We start from the raw sequence: 6000 nt of genomic DNA, 5'->3' as shown, positions 1-6000 counted from the left end.
ACTTGATCATCCGATGGTCCGACCATACCAGAGGCTGCAGATGGTCACATCTAAGGTCCTCGATATTAGTGAAGACGAGGTCTAAGGTGTGGCCGCCATTATGCGTAGGCCCAGATATTCTTTGATAAAGGCCCATATGTTCCATGTCTGAGAATAGTTTGTTGACCTCTGGGAGGGAGGTTTGTTCCCCGTGATAATAAAAAAAAACAAGTACTATAAACTTAGTTGTTGCCAGGGCATACGTAGCTATCAGGTCTGTGAGTGTGTCCGAGAATGCATTTTTTGAGCCAGGTGGACTATAGACTAAAGCGCCCGTCCAACACTCTGAAGCTGAAAATTTTGCTTTGAAAATGCCAATTTCCATCAGCTCATCCTGATACGAGTAAGCCCATGATATGTTGAGGTGCTGTTTAAAGGCAATGGCTATGCCCCCCCCCTATTTTACCCTTCCTGTCTAGATGCATAAATTTATAGTTTTCCGGGATCGCAATCTTGACGGATGGGAGGTTGGTGTCATTTAGCCACGATTCGGTCATAAAACAGATCTCTGGAGAGTGAGAATTTAACATATCCCAAATTTCAAACTAGTGTTTGGGGAGGGATCTAACATTACATAGCATAAAGGTATGCTGCTCCTTCCTGACAATTCTGGGAGAATGGTTGAATGTAAGAGGGTTTGGTGTAGCGTCGCTTTGAAAGAAACAGCAGCGGCATGCTACTGGCCCTTCTAGTTTCATCGGGAACTTGGTGGAGCAATTTGACAAAAACCCCTCCGATAAGGAGGCCTTCCTGCGAATTAGTTGAAGAGCCTCAGAGGAATAAAGAAACTGGTTTAATCTTGTCATATCTGTAGGGGGACAGGGGAGGGGCCTCGTCCTTAGCCCCGTCCTGCCGCGGACGGGCGCAGACGGGCTTACCTTTGGCGCACCTTCGGCGCTCCAAAGGCACGTCCGCTGCGCGGAGGTAACAACATGTTCTTTTATAATGACGCCGCCTCAGGGGTGAAAGAGTAGGGCGAGCCTCGAGCTGGGCGGTCCTTTTATAATGACGCCGCTCGCTTCAGCTGCCTCAGCCGCGCCCCCACTGCCCCGCCTGCAAGGAGGGCGTGGGATGTGACCGCAGTGTTTGGAGGGAGGTGTATACTCCGCGCCTGAATCGGCGGAGCCTGCGTGAACAGCGCATCACTAGGAGAGTGAATTGAAAGGTAAAAACACGCTCTGCCAGTGCATTAAACCATGAGCAAAATAAAAGTTAAAAACACAGGGGTGAAAGAGTAGGGCGAACCTACTGATTGCTCCGGTTTACTGTGGAGGTGTAACTGTTTACTGTGACTTTGATCGGGTCTATTTGGCACATTTCTATTGCCATAATTTAATCATCTAAATTATCCAAATCTATGGGAAACAATGCGTACTGTTTACTTTTGAAATGTAAAAAGGAGAAGGGAGGTCTCCTTAAAAATCCGATAAGGGACAAGGAGAAAGATATGAATAAAACAAAAGTAGTCCCTGCAATATTGCCAACTAGATATGGTTTTGGAAACAAGATATAACAAAAAAAAGGATATATATCTTGTTTCCAAAACCATATCTAGTTGGCAATATTGCAGGGACTACTTTTGTTTTATTTATACTTTTGAAATCTGACACGCGCTAATGAGCTATACCTGCTTAACACGAGAGCAGTATCGAGAGCAGCTACTGGTCATTAGTTTCTCTTCACGAACTACATTTCTTCACAAACTTACATTCCTTCACTAGCTGCTTGTTTTCGTTTCTCAGCGACCATAAGCAAGGAAATAATTTGAAGTTTAACCTGGAAATGCGAGCTTGAGACCTGATATTCTTTGTGGAGGCTGGAAATCATCATCGTGTGCAACGCGGATATTCTGGCAGTTTACGTAGAAGGAGGACTATTTTGTCTTCGGATACTTCCTGTCAGTCTATATATAAAGAGGACTATCCTGCCTTCATACAGTCTACATGAAGAGAGTACTGTGATATTCATAACGGATTCGACAAGCACATGTATAACTGTATTATATGGTTAATGGACCTTATTGTATTTTATTATTTCAGACAATTATTTTAACTTATTATGTTAGTTTGTTGTTTACATTTTTTATGGTAATTTATTATTTTGGATTACTATTTTGAGTGAAAGAAATGGCAGAACAAAGTATGTCAGCTCCGCCTAGCTTTTTACCCTTTCCTGGAGAGCCAGTTATCCTTTGGAAAAGATGGAAAAATATATTTTTCACCTACATGTTGGCTATTGGGGGGATAAATATGGTCCTGTGAGAAGACAAGCCATATTACTTCATTATTTAACAGGGGTGTGGAATTTTTGAAAAACTGTACTTGTCCAAGGGACAAAGGGATACAATAATCTTCTAGCCCTGTAAAGAAATCCACTAGTCCCACGCACTCTATAAAACCAAAAGCTATACAGACTAGCAAGGACTTATTACTAGTCAACTATAAAACCCAAAGTATACATGACCATCTCTGCCTCTTTGCCCTTGCAAACTCTCTTATTATAAAGTATTACCTTCCACACTGTTTTCTTGCTATCAGCAGTAATCATTTGCCTTTCCAATAACTTGCCATAGGGCCCATACCAATTCCACATCTTCATCATAGGGTTCATAACCCGCCTGTTCTCTTTTCTCACAACAAGGGTTTCACACACTTACTGTTAAATTACACGACTCCCTTACTACAAATATACCTTCACACTATATACATTGGAATGGATATCCCTCTGACTACCCATCCCATGACCTTCTCTCCACTCCCTCATCACAGGCTCTGTACCCCTAGCACATTTCACTACAAGTTCTCCTCCCCTCTCATAAGAGGTTTTATTCCATGAAATACAAAAAGCAGAAACGGAAGGTGCACTCAAACAAAGTCAGTAAAAATAGTAATTTAAAGTGTCTTCTTCTTTATTCAAAAATATTTTTTTGTTCATGAAGCATAGGCACAGCCAACGCGTTTCGTTCCTCTTGCCTTTTTAGGAACTTCGTCAGGGCTGTAAGAGTTACAAACATATATATACATAAATATACATTTAACATACCAGACACAAAAGGATAAATAAATAATCACAATCAACTAAGATAAGACTAACCCAAAAAACAACGACTAACAAAAATTAATAAATTGGTGATCAACCAACAAAGAATACCAAAATACTATCTAAAATACAACAGTTATCACTGGATATACTGGATTGTAAAAAAAAAAAAATGTTGTAACACACATTAAGATACATCATATATACAGAAAGTTTGTGGTTTGAGAGGACTGATTTGTACAATTCCAACTTCAATATAAGACATTTGTAAGACATTTTTTCATGTAAAAAGAATAAGGGAAACTGCCCAAGTCGAAGAAAAAGGAAGAGAGGGGAAAAAGAGGGGGAAAAGGGGGGGAAGTTTCGTTACCATGATGTTGATCTAGACATATGAGTACTATTCCCAGCTAAAAGATCCCAGAGAAGGGAAGTCAGGGAACCATATTGGAACGGTGGGGGTCATTTATAAATTTGAGAAATACGGGGGGGTTGATTCAGTTAAGGGGATCAGAGGTGGAATCTCTAACAATATTTACCAACAGTAGTACCTCTGACACCATAGATGCAAACTCAGTTTTTTCACAGAAGTCCCTTTTATTGACTCTGCGTTATTGTTCATTTGATTCTCTTTATATTATTTAACATTGGTATCCGCATTCTTTTCAAAGGCTCTCCTTTTTTACACAGAAAAATTATAAAGATTGTTACCACGACTGGACGTGTTTATATCACAAAAAACATATATGACTTTACACAAAAAAAACATATATACATTCGCAAAACGATCAAAAGAAAGGGGTTAGACTGTACACTTCATTGTATTGTGGTCATTTCTAATCATCCTACTATACTTAAACCAACTGTGAATCTGGGGTAGAAGTATATCCCTCAGATTTTTGGTAGAATCAATAGTCCCAGGTAGTGCAGGAGAATGTTACTGTCCGAAATTATGCTCATTCAGGGTGTAAGTCTTTTTTCTTATATATCCATATGAGTTTAGTAGTTGAGCATAAAGGTCTCCAATCCACTAGATAATGCCAACGCGTTTCGACCGTCTTGTTGTTGGGACTAGAACTACTGGTGTAGTGCGGTCTTCATCAGGGCTAAGGTTGGGTTGTAGGGCATCACCTGTAGGAGGTAATGATACCAAGTCAGTGTAGGTGTACAGGTATTATGGACATGAGTGTTTTGGGGGATTGTGATCACGTACCCTTGGTCTTTACGGTCCATGTGTTTGGGTGCTGTTGTTTCTTTTTCTTGGTTCTAGAGGTGTCTAGAATCGAAGTCGTTGTTTTCTCTGTGGAGAGAAACATGGCGTTATTGATTTTTTCTGGTCTGCTCTCGTGACATAGCACATTCTGCATTAGTGTTTTCAGCGGAGCATACATCTCAGGGCACTGGTTTCGAGGAAGGCGCGGTTTAGCAGGTTATGGATTCCTGTTGTGATTGTTTTCGTGTGTTGTTCTCGGCGGGGCTAGAGGTTAAAGGGGTTCGCTTGGTTAGACGCGCGAAGCCCGATTATGATTGTTTACTTTTACGGGAGCACTCTTCGCCGCATTTCTACTATCTTTAAACTTTAGAAAGCTCAGGTTAGTGCAGAGTGATTGACGCGGGGAATCTCCTTCCATACCTGATATTATTTGGCTGAGTCCCGTGGGTTCTTCGTCCTTGCTCTTGCGGCTGTCGCAGGCAGTGTCTGGAGTGTCTCTCTCGAAACGTAGGTCGTCAGTGATAGGATTAACTTAGCCTTATTCCTATTGGTCGAGGGTCGCCTTCGTTGTCACATGGGGTTTGCTTCCATGTGGTTGCTTAGCAACTCGTGTGCGCTTCGTTTTTGTGAATTTATAGTCTTACTCTATGTAAATTGTTTCGTGTAGACTGTTACATGTGCTCACCACTCCTTCGAGTGTTGGTTTTAAATCCTAACTTTAATAAGGAAAGTTCAGTGTTCATTGGTTAGAGCAGACTGTTTAATGTATTCGAATAATTTCTGGGGTGTCCGTGCTTTTTATTACACATTGGTCACTTCTGACATCTCGTTTAGTCCGTTATTAGTGGTGCCCAGGTACAAGATTGTCTTTGCTTCCAACTTTGACATGATGTTATCTCTTTTTTTGCCTTTTATATGTCTTAGGACCGTCCAGCGCATTTCCTCTGGTCTGTGTCCGTTTTCTTCACAGTGTGTCACCATGGGTGCATTCAGGGTTTTGCATCGGATTCTTGAGCGATGCTGAGAGATCCTGGTTTTGACTGGTTGACTCGTTTTTCCTATGTATGCCATCTCACATGGGCATATTATACAGTAGATGACGTAGTTTGTATTACAGTTGGTAAACTCGTCGTGCTGTATATATTTGTTTCCATAGGTGAACCTCGTGCCTTCTATGGTGCTTTCGCACGAAACGCAGTTACCACATTTTCTATGGCCTTTGATTGGTGGTAAACTCAACATGGATCTTAGTGACGTCTCTTCCTTTGGAATATGGGTGTCAGCTCTGACCAACATGTTTTTTATATTGCCATTCTTTTTGAGTGCAAAGATGGGCGGTTGTTCCAGTGGTTTTAGGCCTTTGACTGTGTTCCAGTTTTTGCGGACAATTTTCTTAATGTCATTTGTTGCCCCTGAGAAGGTCGTGACGCACACCAATGGTGTGTCTGTGTCTCTTTCTTTTGGTGTGAGTAGGGCCTCACGGGGGTAAAACCAGGCTCTTTTCATAGCTCTTTTCAGCAATTTTCTTGGGTACATCCTTTCTTCTAGTTTTTTTGAGAGTTCTTTTGCGTTGGAGAAGTAATCTTCTTTTTTCGAACAATTTCTTCTGAGTCTGTAAAACTGGCTTAGAGGTAGATTTTCTCTCAGGTTTCTTTGGTGAAAGCTCTTGAAGTGCAGGAAGGTGTTCCTGTCCGTTTCCTTGGTATATAAAG

General features: G+C 41.3%; 1 pseudogene; it reads left to right on the top strand.

Annotated features, from left to right (window-relative positions):
- Window positions 1-2165: 2165 nt before the first annotated feature.
- LOC144826133 (uncharacterized) overlaps window positions 2166-6000 on the top strand; it is a 33413-nt pseudogene continuing 29578 nt past the window's right edge.

Source organism: Lissotriton helveticus, chromosome 3_2 (assembly GCF_964261635.1).
Source record: "Lissotriton helveticus chromosome 3_2, aLisHel1.1, whole genome shotgun sequence".
Lineage (NCBI taxonomy): Eukaryota > Metazoa > Chordata > Amphibia > Caudata > Salamandridae > Lissotriton > Lissotriton helveticus.
Note: the sequence above shows the minus strand (reverse complement) of the source record. Positions and strands in the feature narration are given on the sequence as shown.